General features: G+C 39.1%; 1 protein-coding gene and 2 long non-coding RNA genes across 9 annotated transcripts in view; 1 reads left to right on the top strand and 2 right to left on the bottom strand.

Annotated features, from left to right (window-relative positions):
- PTPRK (protein tyrosine phosphatase receptor type K) overlaps positions 1-26839 on the bottom strand; it is a 421389-nt gene that overhangs the window by 296337 nt on the left and 98213 nt on the right. The gene's annotated exons all lie outside the window — the stretch shown is intronic.
- The window catches only part of LOC308192856, a 35215-nt gene continuing 8601 nt past the window's right edge, over positions 226-26839 (bottom strand). The window contains exon 2 of the long non-coding RNA XR_013949168.1: positions 226-8279. This is a non-coding gene — a long non-coding RNA (uncharacterized lncRNA). The remainder of the gene's footprint in view (positions 8280-26839) is intronic.
- Positions 8266-17335, top strand: LOC308192859. Its single transcript, XR_013949171.1, has 2 exons — positions 8266-9344; positions 9429-17335. It is a non-coding gene; the product is annotated as an uncharacterized lncRNA (long non-coding RNA).

Below are 26839 nucleotides of genomic sequence, written 5' to 3'. Positions count from 1 at the left end.
AACCATATGAGAGATGAGAACCTAGTCTCAGTTTCAGACAGTTTGTGAACTTCTAATACTAATATTCATTAGTTAAACACTACAAGTAACACTTAGAGCAGCAGGAATTGAACCCATGTTCCACATGTAATTTCAGGCAAATTTCTTTTTTGATTGAGTTATTTCACATTCTGGTTTCCTCCAACGACAGAGTACATATACCAAGTCATCCATAGAGCGATTTCATTTTCTTTTCTTTTTACACTGCAATTAAGCTTTTAAATGAAGTTTTTGCAGTCATACTTCCTAAGGGAATGTATAATTTATACCGAACTAAGAGGACATAGCAATTAGAAGAGTATAATCTTAGTCCCTAAAACTTTTCCTTCAAAACCAGAATTTGCTGACACCATAAAGTAACTCCAAAGTTAACAACTATGAAACTTAACACTGCCTTAAAATGTTCTGAATGTTTAAATAAAATAGAATCAAGTGTCAAGAAGCATCTCAGAAAATAAGGACAAAATAATCATATTGTCTTTTAATACTTATACTAATCTTAAAAAAAAAAAATCCATTTCTATGACATGAATATCACACTGTTAATCAATTATAGTAGCTTCTAAATAAAGGAATTTAGACTCGTTCCAACGAAAACAGATAAAACAAATAGGCCATAAAGTCTGTGAATTGTTAGCTGACAGTTTTGTTTTGTTTTTCTTGCATACAAAAGACATGCTTTTCAGGGCTTTTATATACATGGAGACATTTCAGGTGGGGGGAAAAAACTGTGACAATAGATAGCAGAACACTTACTGCTCAGGTAAGAGACAGCTATTAAGCACTCCATTCCAGAATTTAATTAATGTTTTAGCTAATCTCCAAACTGAGTCTCTCTTATTGCTATTGAAGATTATTACTTCTTAACCTATCATCAGTTTACATGAAGAATCAGTTACCACCTTCTTCTCTGCAGCAACCTTTTATTTTTTGAAAAAATTTATTTCCTTTTTCTCTTGTATAGGAAAAGCAATCCTAATTTCTTCAGTCTTTCCATAGAGAATATGCTGTCATTTCTCTTTCATTTCTGCAGCTTTCCTCTGAGGCTTCCCCAACTGGGAAATCTGCTTGCATGCTCCAAATGGAATACAAGTACCCAGTCTTCTATTCACACTAACAAAGACTATTTTACACACTTTCATATACAATATCCTATAGAAACGAATAACATTGGTTGCCACAATAGCATCACAACCCTGATTCACATTTAAAACAGTAACGCAGAGCCACAAAACACATCTGTGCAGCTCTACTACTTCATCTTGCATTCATGATGTTGATTATTCCTCCCAACCTTAGTTGCAAGGCTACTGAGTTTCACTGAATCATTTCTCTTTCATTGTTTTTCACTTCCTCTTGATTAGTTCCCCATTCTGTCATAGTCACTTTGAATACCAGATTATCCTCAAATAGTCTTGCAGGCTCAGAAACCTGGATATCCACAGCAAGTGCAAAAGACACTTGATAATTCATCATCCATGGCACCAGTGGAAACATTAAATATGACTGGACACCACTTGAGTTTTCCCAGGGGATTTTCACCTACTGTAAAGCAGTTACAGTTTCATCAAGACATTTCTGCCCTAAGCTTGAGTAAGTTTCGCAGGTGAAGTCATGTAGTATCTACTGCTTCATCTCTCTTCTCTTCATATATTTACAGAAATACATTTGTGCTTCGTTGAACATTACAGAATTTCCTTTCCTCTGTACTCTCCACCATATCTACCTTTGCTCACTACCACCTGAAACATACTGTCACACTGAAGGGTGGCTGAGGAGCTGCAGACCGTCCCCTCTGCTGGGCTGCAGGTGCTTTGTTTCAGTGTCCACCCCTTGGTGTCCAGGCCAGCAGCAGGCCCTCAAGACGCTCACAGGTGACTCCCTGCAGACTGGCCAGGCCACCTCCCTGCCACTCAGCCCCAGTATCACCCCACAGCAGCTTCCCTGCTCCCTTCCTTGCTTCTTCAGTTCATAACAGCGGGGGTGGAAAAGGGGTCGCATTTTAGCTGCTTGTACAGCACGATGCCAAGGCTGCCATTTTGGGAGCAGAAGACATGCTGAAAGCCTGGGACACTGTAAGGCATGAATGGAAGAAGTGCAGCACCCTCCTGCCAGCCCGAGGACGGGCCCAAAATGGGGCCTGGTTTTGGCAGGGAGGAGCCAGGTGGTTGCCTGAGGCCCCAGCCCAGGGGCCAGGGGCCAGGGGCCAGCGGTGAGGCAGCGGCACACCAGGCCACAGGCCGACAACAGCGACATGTCGGGTTCTCTTCAAATGCATCTTGTCGAACCACAGCCCTGCAAGTAAAGAAACTCGTGGCTCTGGAAGGCGTTTGCCCCCATTAAAACAGAGCATAAATGAGTTAATAACAACAGAAACGACTTACAAATATTCCCATGACTTAATTTATGTAAGAATCAGCTGTTTGGGTTTGGGGGAAGGCGTTTTTTGGAAAGTGGCTAGTAACTGGCTGCAGATGGAGAGGAGGCGAGGTGGAAAAGGATTCCATTGAATATAAATACAAAAAGCCATTTGGACTCTATAAATCTGCAATCTCAATTTTCCCCAATTCCCTTTCTCCAATATTCTCATTATTACATGAAACATAAATAAATGAGAAAAAAAAAAAAAAAAAGCCCAGGGGCCCAGAGGAACAATTAGGCTATAGAGCCTGGTTTGTTATAACTGCTTTATCTGAACACAGAGCAAAAGAAAAAAAAAAAAAAACACTTATTTTTAGCTTCTGAAGGTATTTAATTTTAGAAGTCTACACGGCTAATAAAAAAACATTCATTTCATTCAATGTCAGGTACTAATTACCATTTTAGTTGTAAATCTACTGAGAAACTTAGACTAAAATAGAGAGATGTAAGGTATTTTGAAAGCAAGTACTTTTTTTTCTTTAATATAATCAAGCATTTTTATAATGTGCAACATAGGCAAGAGGCAAGATTTGCAGCAAGTCTTATGGCTCAGTCATTTAGCAAAACAGGAATTAAGGCAGCGCAGGTGGTTATGGAAGTATTCAATGATGTTTAATTTTAATGAACCAATTTGAACAATATGCGATAAAATCAGCATATAAAAAGATGTGTATTGCTAGAATTATCAAGAGAAATGCCTCTCTCCTGCAAGGCTCAATAGTTTTACACAAAAGGCACCTTCAGAGATTGTGGGTGTAGAAGAACATGGGAGGCTGAAGCCAAAAGAAGCAAATAAAAGCATGTATCAAACACACATAATATCTACACCTAGTCTGCAGGCATCTGGCATTAGATATCTATAACAATTACTCCAAACTCTGACCTTAATTTCATGCTTCTCTTTTGCCAGAATTATTCAGTTCTGTGTCTGATCGCAACTAATCAATTGTCATAATTTATTTCTGTAATTTACATAGAGAATATATTAATTTTTGACAAATTAGTATTTGCATTGGAATGTTAATTTTTTTGTATTACACGATATCCAATGAATCAATAGTTTCCATAACAAAGGAATGATGAAGTTACCTAAACCATGCTACTTTTAAGTTCAATACCACAGACAGGCATAGCTTTAAGGGAGGAAAACTAGAAATAGACCATAATTTTTAATATCTGCCACAATTTCTGCTTTAATTCAAAGGTCAGCAAGCACATTTGCTTCTCCAAGTGATCAGTGCCTTACTGTCCTTATAAGGTACAATTATTTGGAAAGCTATTTATCATCTCTACCAATTAAAAAAATTGTTCCTGTCTTCAGAGAATTGAAGGTTACAAAGTTTCACCTCCAGTCAAAGCCTTAAAAATTTGATTATTTACTACAGACTGAGGGGCACTGCATCAGTATGATAAAAGAACTCTGTCCTGATAAATCATAACACTATTGAAAGCACCATGCTGCCAGAAAGAAGAGAGACTCGCTTTAACACTGGAAGATTTTCATTCAGCTTAACAGTGAGCCATATAACATGGCTCTTACTCTTTCATTTCGAACTCAACACACACCAACCTGAGGTACCCAAAGTAGTGAAATGAGCTGTGGTCAGCCTGCGTCACCTTTAAAGACATAGTTGTCCCGTCAGATTAAACAGAAACCATCTTCACCTTTCATGAATCATGCTGGGCACAGTATAATTAAGCCAAAGTAGGAACAAGACAATAACATGTATACCTACCCAAAATTACATAGGCAGACAGTTCAATATTGTTCTTAATTATTTCTGAAAGTTAGCCGATTTAATAGACAAATTTAATACTACACAATTCTCTGTTCGCTTTATTAGTTTCTACTCAATACCAATCACAACTATGAGATGAGTAAGCAAAAAAAAAAAATCTTCACATCTAGCCCTGTTTTACTAGCTATTTCCTAGCTATGGCCCTATGGCAAGAACATTACTGCCCAGAACAAATGCAAGAGGGGAAAAAAAAATTGGGGAAAAAAAAAAAAAACAGAGAGAACTCAGTAAAAGCTAATATATAAATATGGTTTTCATCCTCCTGAAACTCTTCCCAAAAATCACATCAAATATAAAGGAGAAAAAATACTGCAAAACCAAATGGAATAGCAGAGATGGAAATTAGAATAAAAACGTGAAAGGTACACATAACTAAATTAAAAAAAAAAAATGTTTTCGTTCAACCATTAGGCTGCAGATAGGTTAACAACAGATTTCTACAGGAGTAGCCCTAGAGTAAGCAGTAATATCCTGTGAGATTGCTTATGATACAATGCTGGAGGACATTTCCAAGCAAAGTAGAACTACAGCATTACATACAGATAAGGGCTATCAAAGGAAAGGAGAGTAAGAGATGAAATGTGGTTGCAAAAGAGAATGCCAGGAATGAGAGTTTGGATGATTCCAAGAGCTCAAAGGAGGGAGGAGGAGGGGAAGGAGGAGAGAGGTTCAGGGCAGACAGATAGCTAGTGTTCAACCAGTTCTAATCAGTGTAAAATATCACCACGTCTAGATACCGGTTTTGGGTGGTTCATACCGCTTCCTACAAAAACCAAGGTCAGTTTTCTGTTACAGCTTTATGCTTATAAACAAAGTGGACTTTGATACTTGGAAAAATTAATCACAGAACTGTTTCTAGAAATCCCATTAAAAGCACCGTTAAAATGACTGGTGAGTTTCTGTGATGCAATGAGTTCACCGGATCAAATGAATGGATCATATGAGACTCAAGGAAGCCTGCAGACAGCAGCAAGAATGGCACATGAAGGCACAACCACGAAGACAGTGGTGTTTGAGAAATACTCAGGCTCAGGATTTGATAACTAATTGTAAATCAGTTATCCTCTGATGAGCATGAATTGTAAACCTTTCTTGAACAAACAAACACCTGATAGAGGATCCTAAAGTTCTCTTAAAATAAACTTTTAGCTAAATTATTTTGCACATAAAATCTGGAGAAGATCTTTTCCCCAAAAGATGCCCTTGGATCGTTATTTCCAGAGTTCCAGGACACATTTTTCTCAACGTACATCTTGCCTGTGTTTAGAAAGCAAAACCTTCCACTTTCAGGCTACTAATTCAAGAATAGGATTGCTGTGGCAACGAGTATTTGGCAATATAATCATTTGGTAGATAGCATCAATTCAGTGACTTCAATACACTTAAGGCCAATATCTGTATCACACAAACACTGTCTATTACTTTAATTTCAGTAGAGAAGCCATTAAGTGAATAAGCAATAAAGTACTTAAGGGTTTTTGTTCCACATAAGTAGGCGCACAAGCAACACATAGAAGACTATACTGGGAGCAACTCTTTCGGTCCTCGTCTATGGATAGCTACATAATTAAGCCTCCAGACTATGAAAAACTTCAATCATTTCATGAGCAGTGAAAATAACCTTAAAGCACCCAAACAAGCCCCACTCTGGACTCTCCTCAGCTGAAGAAGGACGGAAAGGATAAAGACAGCACATGTTGAAACAGATGCAGTCAGTCTGCACCAACCAAACATCCTGCAACACTGCCAACCCTTTAGAATATGTCATTTGCCTTCTACCAAAAAAGCAGTCTCAGCAACTATGAGGCACTATTAGTCAGATTGGAGAACTACAGCTGGAGGAACAGAGAAGGGCCCAGGAAACAGCCCTGGCTCCACTAATTCTATTTCACACAAGACCTTCAACTATTATGCAACCTTTTCCACTTATTTCTAGATTTCCTTTCTGAGACTGAGATAAAACCTCTTCTGCCACTTCCAGAATATCTGTCTTTCATCTTCTTACTGCCCTGCAGCACATACGTCGTGCCGCCATTTTTGCCAAGCAATGTCTCGCCACGCTGCTTGCCTACCACATCTCCATTCTGGTTCATGCAAATTGCACCAAGTCTCTTATAAAAAGATTTTATCCATGCTCACTGTTTCCCAAAGACAGTCTGCCTAATATACAACATTTTCTCGTGAAAACACATGGCACTGAACTGGGTCCTATATATATTAACTTTAAATAAATCAAATTATATTAATATTGCTGAAAAGATGTACTTCAGAGGAAACTAGACAAATATTAGCCCACATCCCATCCCAGTTATATAATGCATAAAAGATTTACTCATATGAAACCTCAAGCTGTTTTGCCAAGTAAGTCTGAACTCCCTGTTGAATTTCAAATCCCAGAAAATATCTAAGATCTTGCACTCTCAGTAAGTATCCCATGGGAAGGGAGGGCAGAACAACATAAACAAGGGCTGTCAATAATGCACTGGAAGCAATTTCAGCATGTATTTCATGACACTCCCCGTTGATCAAATCTAAACAAAAAGTTTTAATCTAATTGAATGACTGATTACAGTTTAATTTTATTACGGGATAAAGTCTTTTTGCAAAAATAGCTAAACTAAGAACTTGTGAAATTAACATTTAACAAAAAAAAAAAATGTTGTCTAGCATCAACACCCTCCAGACTACTACAAATGTTCAGTTTTTCCAAGTACTCACAGAATGCAAAAATCTATGACTAGTGTACTTTTTCTTACAGTTTAGTGCTTCCAATTGACTGATCAATATAGAATCATAGAATCACAGCATATTCAGAGTTGGAAAGGACCCATAAGGATGATCGAGTCCAACTCCTGCATTCCCAAAGAACCATAAAAAAAATAAATAATCAGACCCTGTGTCTGAGAGCATTGTCCAAACTCTTCTTGAACTCCGTCAGTCTCAGTGCTGTGACACCTGCCCTGGGCAGCCTGTCCCAGTGCCCGATCACCCTCTGGGTGCAGAACCTTTCCCTCACACCCAGCCTGACCCTCCCCTGTCCCAGCCCCATGCCGTTCCCTCGGGTCCTGTCGCTGTCCCCAGAGAGCAGAGCTCAGCGCCTGCCCCTCCGCTCCCCTCGTGAGGGAGCTGCAGGCCGCCATGAGGCCTCCCCTCAGCCTGCTCTGCTCTGGGCTGAACAAACCAAGGGGCCTCAGCCGCTCCTCATACGTCTATATGACATACATGTTTCATTAAGAAACAAGCTGAATACTTCAAAACACATATACAAATACTCTAAAACTCCTTGAGCTCACCTGTTAGCAAACAGACATATGAGGGAATCACCTGCAATGAATTACCCCTCAACTTACCAGATTAACACTTCAGATGTTTGCTGATAGTTTCCCACATGTTAACCAGGCATCCTCATCAGTCCATGCAGCTCTCAGCTTAAAACTATTTATTTCTAAAATGAATTATATGAGAATCTAAGTGGATATGGCTATTTCTGTACACAAACCTGTTCCTTACCCTGCAGAAACTACATTTAGAAAGAACCATAGTAATGGGAAAAAACATGCACCGAAACAAAGAAATAAAAACATTCCTCAGGAAGACCAAATACTTGCAAGGGAAATGGACTATTCTTTGTCTGTTTGTTTGTTTACTTCTTTAGCGCAAAGGATTTGGTAGTATATAACGAAAAAATTTACCATTTTTGAAAGTCCATTGGGAAGATGCCTACGATACATAAGAGAGCCAACTCAGCTATGTACGTACGGCTTCGTTGAAGCTGGCTACCAGACTTTTCTTCCCTGTTAGCACTCTACTGCTGAAAATGCTGTAATTGAAGATGCAGCTCTCTGGCAGTGCTGACTTCAGGACCTGTCTGCTATTGCCTAAATCTTCAACAAGTTGGAGGAGATACTCATGGGCAGAAAAACAGCATTCAGAGTTTTTTTCCTCATAAACTCTTTTTGAAACTATCAAATCAAATCTTCTGTGAAGAAGGGATGCAGAAACATGCTTATCCGTTTACAGCTAGACAGCCTGTCAAGGTTTTTGTTTGTGTTTCTTTGAGTATTTTTTTCTGAATCAAAAGTCACACTTTAAATGAATGAAAAACAAAGCTGGATGTTGCTTTCCTGCTTTCCAGTGAAGAGGGGTTTGGGAATAAGGGAAGGAAAAGGCAAGAAGACAATTACTTTAAATTCACTTTAAAAATTAACTGTTCTGTTTCAATTATATCCTATTACCATAAAATGTATTTTTAATCAGTTATAGACAGAAAACAGTACTCTTGACTATATGAAGAAGCTAAACAGCGATTCATACTTGATTACTCAACAAAATTTTGAGAATTTGAAGACATACCTGACAGAACTATGCACCTCACCACTCAGAAAATAAGTAACAGATTGTTCCATAAAAAGAATGCACCCTCACAGTTCCCTTCTGAGCTTCTTCAGCTTCAAGTATCCCCAATCCAAGCTGCTGAAGTTGTTAAGCAAATTAATGGCCACTAAATTCAAAAACTCCCCACACCTTTCAGAAGATGTATCTGATTAAGAGCAGTCCAGCAAGAATCCAAGTTTTCTCTAAAGAGCAGAATGAGTCAATTCTCCTTGCTTAACAAGGAGGTTGACTTTAGAGCCAAATCCTTTTGGCAACATCAGCGGCTACCAGGTGGTTCCCAAAGCACCTCTTCCAGCTCCCAGTGCAGCCCCCATGAGCCCTGCAGCATGGAGCAGAGGCTATTCAGGTCCTCTTACTACCCACTGCAGGAACAACCACAGTCTCACAATTTCCATCCCTATTACTTGGAAAAGAGCAGAACTTGCCAGAAGTTACTTAAGGGGAGCAGCTTCACAAGTCACTCTAAAACTATTTTTAATAACCTTTGATTTCTTTGCACTCTACAACAGGCCCACCTCCTGGTAAAATCAAAAGCTGACTACTGATGTAGCATGCCAACACCTATGCTTCCCAAAGGTAGTTTAGAATCAGCCACAACTACAAACATCAGCTCTAACAGCAGCTTTCTCTTAAAGTCATTCCTGGATGGAGCTGGAGAGAGAAGTGAACAGGATCTTCTGAAAGCATCTTGTAATAATTGTGACACTGGCTGCATGGGGTGGTGAAGGAACAGCACAAGAAAGGACTAATCTTTTCCCATGTTTCTTCTTCCAGGAAGCAGATCAGGAACTTCAGGAAGCACACTTTGTAGCTCCATGAACCCTGGTGCTAAGTCCTACCATTCTCTCATTCATCCAGCACTTGTTTTAACCCAGCTATATTTTCATCTGTCAAAACATTTCATTATGTGCAAACATACATATCTACATTTATCCTGACGTGCTGCCTGATTTCATAGGCTCACCCTACCTCCGCCATTCTACCAACAGTTGTTCTGCAATAATTATAAGAGCAGTTCTGCGTTACATACTCTCTCTTTCATGGTTTTACATAATCTCTAGCACACATGCTCTCTCAGTTCTCTTGCCCAAGCTGCTCTAGACTGCAGGGCTCTTTTCAAAATTCATCACCTTCTCAAGCAAAGGCAGGAAAGAGAGACAACACTCTTTATTCCTCTTGATTTATTCTGCTTCATTATCTTTTCAGGTTTGTTATATCCTTTCAGGTAACACCTTATCCAGTTCTGATCATGTCAGGAGATGAAAGCACCATTGATTTATACAGCCACCTTGGTGAAAAAAAACTCTGTCAACCCAAGCCTACCACTCTCCTTAACCATGTAATACACCTCCTGCATGCTCATAATAACAGAGCAAATTGGCAAAAAAAATGTTATGTAAAAGGGTTTATAAACTATTGCAATACTAAGGCTCTTTTCAAAGAGCAGTATTTTAACAGGTATATAACAGCAGTATACAGGCAACTATATGTCTGCAAAGGAAATTGTAGGAAAACTGCATACACCTGGAAGATCATGCGAGCTGAGCAAGCATTGTCTAAATGCCACTTGAAATCCAACAGGCTCAGTGCTGTGACCACTGCCCTGCACCCTCTCGGTGAAGGATCTTTTCCTATCATGTGTGCATGTTCAAATAATACAATCAACTTCCCTGTAAAATAAGGCAATCTGAAATGTTCTTTTTAATCCATCAGTATTTGTTGTCCCCAACAGCCACCTCCAAGCTCTCGGCACCTGACAGCTCTCAGAAAGTTGTGGTTTTAATTAACTTCTATGCTTTTAGCAAGTTCCTACTAAAATTTTGTCTTGGACAGCCTTACTGCAACATTATATTTAATGTTTCAGGGTTTGTACTCTTTCCCAGTCTCTTCATTGGTACATGATTTACACTCCTAATACATTAAAATTAAATTAAAAAAATTAAGACCTTGAGCATTACCAGTACCCTCATTCTTCAATTATGGCTAACTAAGCCTGAATTCACAACTCAAGCCCTCTCCATCAGGATATCAGCTTTCTCTCAGCTTAGTTCATTATTTTTCATATTAGGGCAAAAACTGATGTCACCCTTGTATCCACATGCACCCATTATATACTTCAAACACCACACTTACCACTGGGAATTATCTTTATCTTATTCTAAAATATGTCCTTATTAGAAAAATGGGAGAATAAATAGGTTTTCACTGCATTACTCTAAGTAACAGTCACGAATCTGGACTCAGGAATATTAAGCAATTGTTCGTCCTTGTGTTGACAGGATTATAAATCCAACAGTTGGGACATAACCAACCTACACAAATCATGGAAAAACACAATCCAGTCTTCTTCAACAGTACAATAATTTTATGCAAGACACAAACAATGCAACCTCCCCTGATTTTCTAGACAAGTTGTACAACACAGTCCTGGCACGCCTGGGAAGAACTGAAGGGTTAAAGAACTGAAGACTCAAAGAACTGAAGACTTAATCCTGCCAGTAACCTGAGCTGGAAGAAGAATTAAGTACACCTGTGTTGCTTGTTTCTTAATCAGGAAAAACTTGTTAGCCAGGGAGCAGTGCCCTGAGTGTCACAAAAGCACTTAACTAAGCTAGGGTGACAATTTCACAATTTTCGAGATGGGGAGAATGACACCTTGCCCTAAAAGCTTCAATGTCTTGCCAGAGCTCCTCCCAGAAGAATTTTACAAGACTGTACCTAAGCATATCTTCAGAGAAATTTACTTTCCTTGGCTTACCTCCAACATCTTCAAATTCTTTTCAAATCACTGAAGTACTATCATGCTTCAGTCTATTGGATTAAAAAAAAAAGAAAAAAAAGGCAAATTCTGAATTATAGCAACTACCCTCCCCTATTTGTGTTGTCCCTCTTGCAAAGATGATGCAGGAAGTTCTTTAAATGGCATCAAGCAAAACAAGGCAGAATTATAATTTCTTTCAAAAAGGAAATAGCCTAAAATAAGAACAGGCTAAAGGCAGGTTACGCAGATGTCACATTATGACCATTCCAATGAGGCTCCTAAACAGTAAATTCATGTGTCAGTGTTACTATTATTGTTATTTGATCAAACATAGTACCATATGTACCAAATCCAAAAATGGACTGCAAGAACTGCAACTCCAAATCTACTACATTTAATTTTGCTTAGCATTTATTACACAGAAATTTCAAAACATTTGGCTTCAGAAAGTGGCAGGAACAATAGTTTACTCTTTCTTTTGAGACATTTAGAACAAGTATCTACACTATTCATTCTAGTTATTATTTCTGTACATTTTCAAAAGCTTTACTCTCTTGGGACTATTTGTGGGAAACAGCGTGATTAGATTGATTTTAAAAAGCCAGAAAAATCCGTAAATTAAATCAAAGTTAAGAAATATTCCTAGGATCTGTATTTTTATATCTGTGTTACAGGTTTAAGCAAAACCAAACTTCTTTGGTATCAAAGCCATGGATAGTTTTCCTATATTTTACTTTTTTAGATTTATTGTACTAAGTTTTAATTTGTTGTTCGCTGTAGTTCTACAGAAATGAAAATATATGGACATTACATAATCATTTAAAGAGTATTCCAAATGCTGAATATTTTGGAAACCATTTCAACTTTAAAAAAGGGGGGCTGGGGGGGAGAAAAACCATAACAAAAATGCAATCCATTTAGGATTGGCAGCATTGTTATTATGTAATTACGGGTCTAAAATGTTAGTTGCCATAACAACTTGGAACAGTTCTACATCCATTATAAATCTTTTGCTCTCTCTTCATATATATGCTTATTTTTAACCCTGACTTCCTCCTGATGCACTTTTTGCTAGGCAACCTCATTAGCTAAAACTCCTACTGTGTCAGATTGGCAGATACAATTGCAGACATTCCCACAGCCAAACAAACATTATCCTCACTCAAGCTGCCAGATGTGCCATATATCTTATAAATGTGGGTTTGCACCTCCTTTAATTATGTTCTCATCTCTTGCATATCAAAAAATCTCCAATTTCTCTGTTCCTTAATAAAGTGCTTAAATTCTTGAAATTACTATATCATGCCAGTTAACAGTACAATGCACTGCAATTTATGCGTACACTTAATACAATACTGCAAGTCATAAACCTCAAACTTTAAAAACACTAAAATGAAATTATACCTACCTTCTACAATTTTACAAACTTGTACTATCTCAGAGTAGATTAAATTTCTGAAAATGATTTATTTTACAGCTATATTTAAATTAGAAAACTTAGACAAAGATTGAAGAAAATTTGAACAAAGCTACCCTTCCCTCCTCTCTCTCTCATTTTCTCTCTCATAAATCTCCAATATTGACATGCATGCTACTTATTTGTAGAATTTTCATTATAATGAAAAGCTGTAACAGTAATAAAACTGTCTGTGCTGCCCCAGGAAACTGTATATAAATTAACACTGCCAACATGAGAAATCCATCAGAAAAATCATGCTAAAGTTGTGATTATAAAAAAACAGTGGCTTAAGATGAAGACATTTTGCTTGAGTTGCACTGACTGTGAGCAATAGTGCCTGCATCAGAAGGGAGAAGTAACATAGGAGTTATTATAACTGTGTAACACACTGGAACAAAATGATTATTCCAATGCTCTTCTAGTCTTGCATTCAATAGAGGTAAAGACAAAACCAAATCTGCTTCCATAGATACAGACCACAAGAATAAAAGACCTGGACAATACTTTCAGAGCTGGAAAGCTCTTTTGTCTCACTGTTGAGAAGCAAGAAATCTTTTTTTAAAATGTATTCCACTTTTATAGAAAATATGAAAAGTAGATTCCAAAATTTCACGGAATCACAGGATGTCTGAGGCTGAACGGCCTTCTGGAGGCCATCTGGTCCATCCCCCAGCTCAAGCAGGACACCCAGAGCAGGGTGCCCAGGACCATGTCCAGGCAGCTTTTAAAGAACTCCAAAGGAGAGCTTCTCCACATGGGCAACCTGTGCTAGGGCTTCGTCACCTACACAATAAAAAAAAAATAAAAATCTCTCTTCTGTTTAGGGGAAACCTCCTATGTTTCAGTTTATGCCTACTGCCTCTTGTTCTGGCACTGGGCGCCACTGAAAAAAGCCTGTCTCTGTCCTCTTTGCACCCTTTCTTCAGGGATTTATAGACACTGGTAAAAGTCCCCAACTTCCTACTTCACTGATGCATAAAGTCATATGTTTGGTCAAATTTAGAGAAAAGCAACAGGGATGGTGTTAAGCATGGAACCTACCAGATCAAAGAAAGACCATGACTGAAAATGAAATATGATGTAAGAATTGTGTATCTAACCTAGCAGTCAAGAGAAAACCCTTGGCTAGACAGACTCTTTTTAAAGTAAAAATACCCATTCTTGGTTAAAATATCTATTTGTTTTCATTAGTGATCTAGTCTTTTACTTCATCCAAAAGTAAAAGATAGGCCATGATTTTGTGAAGCTCAAATTATTAGGAGACTTGCTTATAAGAACATAGCACTGCATTGCACCAATTTTACCAGAACGAAGTCTGAGCCAGCAACCTGAATGATCTCTGTTCTACCTTATTGTGATAGGGCCACAAATCGCAAATCACATACAGTCAACCCCAAATTTTTCCATATATCACAGACAACATTAACTCTCTTTATGTTCCAGGTGATAGAGCAAAAGGTCCAGTTCTTTATCATTAGATGTTAAGTCAGTCTTGTGTAAATAAAGAGTAAACAAATCATCCTGCAAGCTCCAGTTCATTTTTACATACTCCTTATTTACATTGTGCTCCAAGATGCCCACCTACTCACGGAGACTTTGGTCTTCTGGGCTGCTTTCAATAGAATTAATTTAGTGAATAACTCCTTGATTTATATTTCAAAGGTCAATTAAGAATTCTGCAAATGGCTTGCATCTCATCAAATTGAGAGAAGATTAAAACTTGAGTCATTAATTATTTTTTTTTTGATAAGCAGTGCAAATATGTATGAAAAATTCTTGCCTGTTCTGCTGCCTCAGGCTTCCTTAGTGCACCACTTAGTCTCATTTAGCACATAGGAAGGTACCTACAGAGCAAATGACATGAAGTGGATAGTACCATCCTTAAGATCTTGCGCATATGCATTAATTTATGCAAACAAACTGATTGCAAGCACTGAAGATAATCTTGTTGCAGCTTTGGATGTCCTTTTATTGTATGACCTTGTTCCTACATACATAAGGGTAGTTTAAAGCATTTCAGAAGGGTAGGAGATAAAGATGGAAGAATCAGAATAAAAAAAAGAAGGGATGGCTAAGAAATGACAAAGTACAAAATCAACGTTTTTCATGATTTAGGTGATGATATAGAACTAAAGGTAGTTACCATTTTAATTAACATGGAAGGTCAAAGACAAACATCGTTATATGTAATTTTTCTTCCTATTATAAATTTCAATCAAGAACAGAGGCATTAGAAAAGCATGTAAATTAGCATAGGTTTTTACAATTATTAAAATTCACTTATTTAATACAAAAAATATTCTCTTTCCTATCAACTCTAAACATGGGAAGAATTCTTTCACAATTCAAGTTCAGATCTTTGACCGAAGGTTGGATTTTTTGTGTTTTGTTTGTTTTTGCTTTTAAATCTACATAGCATTTTAGACCTTACAGGAAAACTAATATGCTGATGACACTGAAGAATGAAGACTTTGTTGTGGTAAATGATGAATTAAAAGCAACTTCTGGTTAATGTTTAGCACAAAGCATTCCCTAACATTCTTGGAAAAGACCACTATGGGAGCTGAAAAAAGCTCACTATAAATTAGAAAATTCCTTTCTTTATTTCTCAAATTTTAATTCCAAATATAAGCTTTTAAACAGAATTATGAAATATTTGTGAATGCAAACAGATAATTTTAAAATTCAATCCAGATCTTATAATCTTGTCAACAAAATTCTTTGTATACTAATTTCAGTTCTGTATTAACGTTAGATTTTCTTTATCTCTATTACTGTCCAATCTCACTTCAATTTTTCAGAGAAAAAATGTCCCCAGACCAAGAGGTTTTAATCCCAAATTTACAGTTTCTATTTGGAGTAGGGGTGGAGGCACATTGCAGATTTTATTTTCAACAAATATTTAGTCTTTAAGTTCATTTAAGTCCATTTTCTTCACTGTAACTTCCACGCACCCCCAAAAAAGATTTAAGTACGTTTCTAACAAGTCATGCTAAATCTTGAAGTGAAGGAACACAGATCATGGCAGTGTAGCATCCCCACACACTCTTATATCCTTAACATGGGGGATTGTTGCTGGGTATCAAAAAATCTCATTATTTCAATATATCAATATTTCTTCACCTTAACATGTCTAACTTAGTGACCAAAAATAATAATAGTATTTTAGAATCACAGATTAGCCTGAGCTGGAAGGGACCCACAAGCATCCTTGAGTCCAAATCCTGGGTCTCCAAAGGACCCCCCAAAAATCAGACCATATGTCTGAGAGCGTTTTCCAAATGCTCCTTGAACTCTGGCAGGCTCGGTGCCATGACCACTGCCCTGGGGAGCCTGTCCCAGTGCCCGACCACCCTCTGGGTGCAGAACCTTTCCCTCACACCCAGCCTGACCCTCCCCTGTCCCAGCCCCATGCCGTTCCCTCGGGTCCTGTCGCTGTCCCCAGAGAGCAGAGCTCAGCGCCTGCCCCTCCGCTCCCCTCGTGAGGGAGCTGCAGGCCGCCATGAGGCCTCCCCTCAGCCTGCTCTGCTCGGGGCTGAGCAAACCAAGGGGCCTCAGTCGCTTCTCTAAACCCTTCACCATCTCTTCTTTAGACACTCTCCAATAGTTTTATGTCCTTTTTATAACTTCATGCCCAAAACTGCACACAGTACTCAAGGTGAGGCAACACCAGCACAGAAAAGAATCACTGAATCATTACAGTTAGAAAAGACCTCCAAAATGGTTGGACACACCTGGTCCAACCATCCACCTACCGCCAATGTCACCCACTAAACAATGTCCTTAAGCATCATGTCCAACCTCTCCTTAAACACCCCCCGGGACGGTGACTCCTCCACCTCCCTGGGCAACCCGTTTCAATGCCTGACTACTCTTTCTGAGAAGAAATGTCTCCAAATTTCCAACCTAAACATCCCCTGGCACAGCTTGAGGCCATTCCCTCTAGTTCTATCACTAGTTATTTGTGAGAAGAGGCTGACCCCCAGCTCCCCACACCTTCCTTTCAGGCAGTTGTAGAGAGCAATAAGGTCTCCTCTGAGCCTCCTCCAGACTAAACAACCTGAGCTCCCTCAGCCAGCTCCTCATAAGACTCATGTTTCACGCCCTTCACCAGTTTCGTAGCCCTTCTCTGGACATGGGACAGAGCAGGACAATCCCTTCCCTCGACCAGCTAGCAATGCTGTACTTCATGCACCCCAGGACACGGCTGACCCTCCTGGCTGCCCGGGCACACTGGTGACTCAGATTCAACTTGCTGTTGACCAAAACTCCCAGATCCCTTTCTGCAGGGCTGCTCCTCAGCCTTCTGTCCCCCAGTCTGCACATATTTTAACAGCTGTATGGCCTCTTCTAGGAACATACTGCAATATACTAAGCAGTTATCTATGTGATTGTGGAGAAGTAAGCTATAAAAAACATGTATACAAATCTTTAAAGAAAAAATCATTTTCAAGTGTATTTCTGAAGTATCGTATCATAAGTTTTAGTTCCATGAGATTCTGGTTTGCATCATTCTATTTTCTTTTCCTGCAAGAAACAAAGCGTTTCATCATTGTTTTTACAACTAATCCTGTTTTTACTAAGTTTCTTAGTAACATCTCAATGAAGAACACCTGAATAAAACATAAAACAATGTAACCTACTCCACACTTGAAGAACATAAGATTTGTAATTATCAAATTTCATCCATCTGTTAAATTCGGTACCTATTCATTATGGCAACTAGTAGAGGAGGCTTAAAATACAGAAAAAAAATGTGTATCCTACTATTTCTCTTTTCAGTTCTGTAAAACTGTTGAAGAGAGGTGAATGTTGAATAAATGCTTTGCTATTCACTATTTACATCCTTAAACATGAAAATTAATTCCTTAAACAGATCAAGAATTTACATAGAAAAACTAAGTATAACTTCAGCTTCATCTTTTCATGTGATGCTGTAGTGATGGTGGATCCTGATGAATGATATCACAATTTACTCAAGGAACGGAAGTGATACAATCATAAATGCTGTCATAATTAGGATTTCAGTTAAGGATCAAAGAGATGGAGCATATGGGATGCAAGAGAGAAACATTTAAATGCAAATATCTTTGTTAATAGGGAACACGTTAAGAAAAGCTATCAAAGCACATGGAAGATAAGTGTTCATCTATTTAAGTCAGATGTATTTGGAAGTTTCACCCAGCAGGGAAGTCAGTTAAAGTCTCCAAGCAATCCAGTAACAGTCAATGTATGATTCAAACAAGAGCAACAAAGATTTTTTTCCAGTTGCCTTTTCAGAATCAAAGAATATCCTGAGTTGGAAGGGACCCACAAGGGTCACCGAGTCCAACTCGTGGCTCCACACAGGACCACTCAAAAATATAGAAACAGAGAATATCATGAGTTAGGAATCAATACAAAACACTTAGCAAAAATCTGTATGGGTCTGCTTACCTGTTCTCCCCACAAAGCTACTATTTCTGATTTATTCATGAAAAAAAATAAAACTCTCACTAACCCTTAACCGTGATTTTCACTTGCCTTCTTGAAGGCTGTTAACTGACTCTGGGAATCCTACTTGAGGGATCTGTTCAAATCCCTGGTTTAATGAAGGTCTGTTCATCAAAATACGCATCAGCCACAGCTGTCAAAATGGCTAAGAAAATTATCTTTTTGCTCCTCTATCGTAAAATGGTTGAAATTCCAAAGTATTACTACCTCTAACACAGACGGTCTATTGCACATGAAACCCCAGAATGAGGAAGCTGGCAGTACTGCTCGAACAACTTTGGATACTTTAATAAGCTGCTTCATATGCTGTTTCCTTATTAAAATCTTATCAAAGCACAGCTTAAATGTTCAGATAACAGTGATACATGAAGTATCCATGCTGTGCCTTATTGCCCATGGTAGTTTTTCTAAGATCACACCTCTGTTTCCTAACCTGTCCTGGGCACACAGCTGGGCCAAGCCACATCCTGGGTGGCAGGTCCCTGGTGGAGGCACATGTCTCTCTCTACAGCACTGCTGTGACCTCCCACATTTAACAACCAACTGGACCAAGGAACAAGAGAGAGGATGAAGCACTACAGAAGTATTTTATGTGTGATCACAGCTACAGCATTAGGTCCTGACTCCAGTCTTAGGACCTGCTTGCTGATGCATGTGACCAAGCACGTAGGGTGTTTCATCCCTTGAGGTCTAAAAACTAGCGGAAGCTTGGAGCAAAGGGGAACCTGTCTCACCGAAGGATAGGACAGTTGGTTCGAGGAAACAGCAGGGAACACGACACAGCAGAATGGAGGAGTACTGGACTGGTGACGGATCATCCTAGCCTAGAGAGATGGTGCTGAACATCACTACATCATGATTTCCCAGCTGGCATATTTGAAAGTTTTGAACAACCCTAACACAGGTTTTAAAACGCTACTGCTCTCTAAATATCTAAAAATAAAGTCTTTCCACCAAGCAGCTTTCTGGAAATTAATTTGAAATTATCTTTTCCCAAAATACACAAGGACAGGCCTAGCTGCCTTCAGGCTTTCACATTCCACCTCGTTACTCATTTTGCACCTTCACTGCACACATACATGCAATCACTTCTCCAATTCAAATTTCACAGATATGTCTCTGTTTGCAGATTGCATATGTGGACACAAATGAAATAAGCCAAATTAGTCATTGTAAACTGAAAAGTGACTAAACAAACAACAAACAAAACGTCAGCTAACAAAAATTGTTTCAATGTTAACTTCCCTCACTGGGGAAAAAATGTTAAAGTAGGACTAAGGAGAATTTATATCACTTCTGCTTATAATCACTAGATATTACAATGTCTTTGTTGGCTGGGTTAAATAGCTATTACCAATTCAACCCTTTCCTCATGCTGCCTCAATTTGGCCATCATCGGAAGAGCTGAAATTTCTTTTAGATTGACTGAAGAGATCATGACTCTTTACTCTTACCAAGAGGCACGCTTTCTGAATCTTTAACTCTCTGTTCTTTCCAATTTGTCAGCATCCGGTTTTGAAATGGACAATATTGCAAGGTCAAATGCTCACTGCAGATGCAATTGTATCTGCCCACCAACAATTTATACCCCAACTATACTTACATCCATACTTGGCTGTAAGACTGTCTGTAACCCCCAAGATCTTCAAGTCACTGCTTTTCAAGCCACAGTGCTACAAATACATTGAATTCTAAATGTCTGACTGAATAGATATCAAAACAAAGAATACTTTGTTAACAACAACAACAAAAAAAACACTACCTTCATGAATAAATCTATTTACAATGCCTCATTCATCCCATGATACTGTTCTGATGACAGTATTGTATCAACTGTCTCAGATTTTTTTAAATGGCACAAAAAGTTTTGTTTCATTTCCAGTCTTCAAAAAAAAAATCCTAGCTTATGCAATGACATCACATCAGCTAGCTCACAGATTAAAAAAAAAGAAAAGCACAAATTTCTAATAATATGTAGTCTTCATTTAAAAAAAGATAAATAGTTCGTCTTTAAAAATGACTATCAATGGCTTGAAAAAACCTTGAATTGAGGGTTTCAAATGGTCCTGGATGCAAACTATTGTCTCCTACACATTTAGCATCTATTTATTTTTCAGCAGTTGCCACTGATATCCCAATTACCGGTGGGAAAAAAGTACGTTATTACCCAAATATTGTATTTGCAGTATTGCACCCTGCCTATTCCTGAGCAAAACTCTGAACTTACTCATACCTGTATTACCATTGCCTAACACTGATCTGTGGCAGGAAAACTTTTTTTTTTAATTATATTTAAATTACTAAACTCATTAGTTTATTTTTTTTTCCTGTTTAATTTGAATTGCCTTTATTTTCTAACCTTTGATTTATATTCATTATTAAACAGCATCCCCATGTATATACACGATTTCATAGGGTCACAGAACAGTTCAGGTTGGAAGGAACCTTTGGGGGTCATTCTACTCCACCCTCCTGCTCGAATCAAGCTTGATCAGAGCAGGGCTAGCTGCTCTTAACACCTCTGACGATGGAAATCCCGCACTCTCTCTAGGCACCTGCTTCAGTATTTGTCCACTCTCATAGTAACATTCTTTTTCTAATATCTAATCAGAGTTTCCCATATTCGAACTCACGTCCACTACCCCCTATCCTATCACTGAGAGAGAAGAGTCTGGCTTCACTTCTCATCCTCCAGTCAGGTCATTCTAAACAACAAACAAGGCCTTCCCTGAGCCATCTCTTCTCCAGGCTGAACAGGCCCAGCTCTCAGCCTCTCTTGGACATCCTATCCTCCAGTCCCCAGCCAGCTTGGTAGCTGGCCTCAGTTCTGTATGTCCCTGTGGTGTGATGTTGCCTTTTTCCAGTCCCGAGAAACCTTCCCATGTGCCCTGGCCTTCTGAACACGTCAAGCAGCAGCCTTACAATGACACTGGCCAGCTCCTCCAACATTGCTGGGTGGATCCCAGCTGCTCCCACAGACTTGTGCACGTGGTTAAGGGATCCCTAACTCTGGCCTCATCCCCTGTGAGTACAGCCTCACTCCTACAGACTCTGCCAGCAGACTCGGGCCTGTAAGGCCTGGGGACAAGCTGTACTTGTGAAAACTGAGGCAAAAAAGGCATCAAGTATACACACTTTGACTGTGTCCCCAACCTCACGGAGTAGTGGGCCCACTTCCTGTCAGTGTATATATGGAAATTTTCCTTGTTGTCCTCCACCTCCCTTGCTAGGTTCAACTCCAGCTTAGCTTTGGCTTTACTGACCCCATCCCTGCAATGATGGAGAAGAAGGAGAAATGGGAAAGAGGATCTCGTTGTGCTTTTATAAGACCAGAGAATTGCTTAATTATATCTCCACAAAGTAGCCCTGATAACAGGCAATTGCCTGATCCCCAGGCAATGTCCCTGCATCTTCCCACAAGAAGCCTGCTCCTACCTCTGTGCATCCCTTTTTTTGTGCCCAGGCTCACTGGGGATCAACAAGTTCATCCAAGACAGCATGCTGCCACACTTGCTCAACACACTACATACAGATAGCAACAGCCCATCCTTTAAGCTCTGAGGGGCCATCTTTGATCAACCAGCTCTCCTGGGCCCCTGCACCCTTCAGGGCACCTTCCTGCCAAGCAGGTCCCTGAACAGGTCCAAATCTGCTCTTCAAGAGTCTAAGACTGTAATTCTGCTGTTCACTCCTTCTGCTTAGTCACTCCTCTCGGGATCGTAAGCTCAAGTCACACGGTCTTTTCAGCTGAGGCTGCTCTCAACCATCATCCAACAGATCTTCCTTGTTATTGAGGGTAGCATCTCCCCTGTCTGCAACTGTGACACTTTCATTAGCCACATATAGAAAGCTTCGTTTATCTCCTCATCTTGCTAGATGATCTGTAGCAGGTGCTCACTGCAGAACAGGTGCTGATTTGTCCTCCGATCCTTACCCACATGCAATTTACTGTTTAGTTTTACTTCTTTCACCCTCCTTAATCAAAATCTTTATATAAATTCTATATGAATATTACATGAATATAATTTCATATTTATATAAATTATACATGTAAATTAAATTGTGTGTATTATGAGTAAAATGAATTTTATATGAATCTAAGTAAATTTACATGGTAATTTTAATTTATATATATATATTTTTTCTTTTAGAGCAGCTGACAGGATTGCAAACTTTATTTATTCTTAAGGGGAATCATATGATTTTAAGTATTAAGAAGTTCCTTGTACACTTTTGTCCATGGTTGTTTTAAACTATGGTATACAGGTCTTTTTATTGAACAGGCTCCATTTGCTTGATGGAGGAGTTTTCTTTGTACAGTCACTTGCTCCTAGGCAACCATCACTTTTTAACTGGTGATATCATCTTCCTAATCCAGTTCCTGAAGTCCAGTGGAGAACATTTTGCAACAAAATATTATCATCCCTCTCAAGAGCTTTGGGCTTTATACCTGACAGAAACCTACAAAGAAGGCACTTCTGTGGTTCTCCACATCTGGGGAGGGTACTTATGCACAAATGCATATATCCGTTGTCTGATTACCAAGATGAACGGACTCATCTCTCGGTTTCACACAAGATCCAACACAAGGGCATTTGGCAGATCCATGCAATGAAAAACCTGGAGCTGACAGAGTGGAAATTAGATTATATTTATCATGAAACTCAAAACACAGGCTGTTGTTTACAAACCGGTGCCATGACCTGACAACTCCCTGCCTGCCTCTCCTGTTGTTTTTATGCATCTCCTCCTTCTAGCTCCTTCACTCCCTTGTGCTGCTGGCTCCAGTGCTTGTCAGACCTTTCCATGAGTCAACGCAATTCACAAAGACAGTTGAATCCAGAAAAAACAACAACATTTTCTCTGGGATAATGAGTTATATCAGCTCTCAGTAAGCTCTGATGAGTAAAGCTGGCTACAGAAGCTAGCTGAAGCATGAAGGCAGGGGAGGAGAAGGAGTAAAGAGGAGCAGAATAATCTTTCAGCAACAGTAAGGTATTAGACTGGCTCCCTGTGACCTGTGAAGCTGCAGCCTAATTGGAAGCTTATACTGGCTTAAAATCTACCTGCAGCTGTAGTCTAATTAGAAAGCAGGGCTGTTACTGCCAGTTAGGAGGAAAGTTGTAAGACCCCACCTACAAAGCCTGAAGCCAAAGCATCCTGCTCCCAGGTCACTGAAATCAACAGACAGAGACCATGGGAGAAACTATCTACTTCCTGCGCAAGGGACATTCGCTTCTGGCACTGTGGATGTCGTTCTGTTGCATGTTTTCTTCATTTCTTTTACAGAAGTCCACACGTTCAGAGATCTCAAAGTGATTCACAAGTTTGCACAAATGTGCATAGTAGGAGAAGGAGATGGAAGGTAAAGGCTGGGTTAGCAGACCAACAACAAAAAAAAATAATGAGAAGAAAAGTTTCTTCTGTTTGAATGTGATATACTTGCTAATCCTTCATTCATGGAAATTAGTTAAGAGAAACCAAGAGCATGACAGAAATGCTTAGTTCACATTGTTTGTTGACTTTCTCTAAAATAGTACAGTATGTCCGATTTGTGTTTATACATGGCTAGCTTTTCTTTGTCAAGGGAGTTTAAAAAAAGGTTTGATCCAAAATACAGCAAAAAGCTGTTATATCCTGATAACTACTCTTTAAATAGACAAAAGACAAAGAGGAAGTTTTTATTTGGTTTTGTTTGTGTTTTTGTGTGTGTTTTTTTTTCAAGCGAAATTCTGAAGCAGCAACAAAATACTCAAAAATCCCTTGGTAATCAGCATTTTGGTGCATATGTGTTCCACACAAAATATGAGATGCATGAAAACAAGCACGTCCTCCCAGCACTGCACAACGCACATGTTCCTGAACTGGCACAGCTGCCCCAGTGCTAACTCAATAACAGGTCGAGAGCTGAGCCTCCTCTCCTACCTCAGGAACATTAAGTTAGCTGGTATATCTCTGGGTAGTTCTGCCTTGTGTACCTACTGCATTGCATGGCAGGTGTACCTATAAATTGTGCACTTTCATCCATTTTTTTTCTGAAGCTGTGATTTTACACTGTAGAATAGATTGAGAGCTTTAGAACCTATTTCCTTGTAAACAAACCAAGAACTCAGTGCATCTTTTCTTTCATAAAATTCCAGAAGTGTGCAGAAGGAGAAATGGGAAAGACGATCTCATTGTGCTTTTATAAGACCAGAGAATTGCTTAATTATATCTCCACAAAGTAGCCCTGATACCAGGCAATTTTTTTTCAAGTCTGGTAGGACAGGTTTAAAATATTCAGGGAAAAAGTAGACTGGAGCTCTCACAGCTGTGTGGTAGAATATTTGTCTTCTCTCTACGTTTCTACTGATGCACAGAATCTGCTAAAAGGCAGTTATTTCAAGACCTGCCAGGAACCCCCTTTCTTTCTGCTTACACTTGGCTAACTTGACCTGGGTAGTGCATTGCTGTGTCTATCCTGCCTTGGTGGATGGCACAGGAAGCAAACCTTAGCTTCCAAGCAAACTGAAGACAGATGGCTTTGTCCATGCAGGCCAGGCTCAACATCCTTTGGAGAAGACAGGCTCATACCCACACCACCAGCTCTCTGCTGAAGCCCTGCTGATAGCCGCTACATTCCGTTTTTTCTTCAAGTCAAACAAGAAAAGTGTTGTTCTGCATCCACCAGAGCAATGTATTTATAGCACACCTCAAGCATAACTAAGCTGTAGGACATGAGGGGACACTTTGGGACACAAGCACTGCTACAATAGCATTAAAAGAGAATCTCCTATTTTCTCTTCTAACAGCATTAGAAGAGAATCTCCATTTGGAGAGCAGCAAAGTTGAGGCAATGTGGCCACTGCCTACGTAACCAGAGAAAGCTATCAACACCCAGACCCAGACTTCTCCTCAGAAGATGGCTTGCTTCAGAAACAGACCCAGAAGAAAGCAGAATGCTTGCCATGTCAACAACAAAAAGGGCTCAAGCTCTTGTATGGAAGTGGGAGTAAACGAAACTGACACTGTAAGTACACAGACTGAAAAGAGGGCATGGGAAGAGGCACATATTCGTTCCTGTGAGGGTTGCCCTGTAAAATACCTTTGGACAGATGCAAGTGCTAGCTAGACTTATCTATTACACATACTCCCATTCATACCTCCTCTCACCAGAGGACCAAGTAACTTCTGATACCTAGGCCATCTGAGCCTGTGACACCACTGACAGCTCTGAAGAATGGCTTCTTGAAGGAGACGGAGGCCTTTAAGAGGGAGGGTACAGGGCAAAAAATATTTCCTTTTTTTCCCTTTTTCCAAAATAGACGCTAACGATGTAAAATGCAAATCAAAGTTAAAACGCATGATTTAGCTCAAGTTTTCTTGCTTGCTAATTTTAACTACAGTTAAAATCTGATTAAAATCCACCTACCTTTGGACAGAAGCAACACATTTTGGAATGAAAAACTGCTCTGCATTTTTAAAGTATTTTTTTCTAGTGGTTCACATTCTTTGTGGATTTAATTTCTGAATGATGTTATATAATCTCAAAAAAAAAATTAAAGGGGATTACACTTTCAAGTTCATGAAGAGATTGGAAGAAAGGAGGAGAACTTTGGATGTTGCCGTATCTGAGTCAGCAGTATCACCCATGCAAGATTCTGAAATAAACACAAACTTCACTTACAAAGCAAAACAACACAACTGCATCTGTTCCCATATCCAGCATAAACCTATAAACCTGCTCCGTCTCTAAGAAATCTAATTACCTAAGTAACTGCCTCTTCACAACCTATATACTTGCAAATGAAGTTAGTGTGACCCTCAATACAAAGGATTTACTTTTTTCAATGTATCTGTATAGAAAGCTGGGAAAGGGAACAAAATAATCCCAGCCAGGATACCCCATCCTCTCTCCCCTTAAAAAAGAAACAAGCCTTACTCAACATAACAAGATTGATAACAACAATTTGAACATGTATCTGTACAAGTCATGACAAAAATGCCTTAATTAAAAATCTCATTGTTTCCTTGACATAGCTGTTCATTAGCTCACCATGACTTAAGTAAAAGTTTAAATCTCAGTTCATTCTAAGTCTGTTCTGTAAAATAATATAGTTTTATTATTACTGCAGCTTTACTTACCATTAGCAAACATCAATGATTGCTGCATCAGCGTGGACTTGCAGCAAAAGCACAAGAAGGGAACATAAATTACATACTGAGCAGCAAAAGGATTAGAGCTCAGAAATCAATATTTAAGCAGACAGGATAATTTCAGATACTGCACATGGAAAAAATGTGGAGGAGAGAGTATTGCTTTGCTTTGTTTTATGGCTATTATGCAGCTTCCTGAAATTCACCTCATCTCACTTAACGTTGTGTGTTTTTTTTTACTTGTTTTTATAGACTACCTCTTTTACTGTTGGTGTTACCATTGTATGGTACACGGGTAATTTAGGTATTTCCAGTGGCACAACAGGCCCTGTACTA

The sequence above is a fragment of the Anser brachyrhynchus genome (assembly GCF_964034855.1).
Source record: "Anser brachyrhynchus genome assembly, chromosome: 3".
Taxonomy (NCBI): Eukaryota; Metazoa; Chordata; class Aves; order Anseriformes; family Anatidae; genus Anser; species Anser brachyrhynchus.
This window is presented reverse-complemented; position numbering and strand designations above follow the sequence as displayed.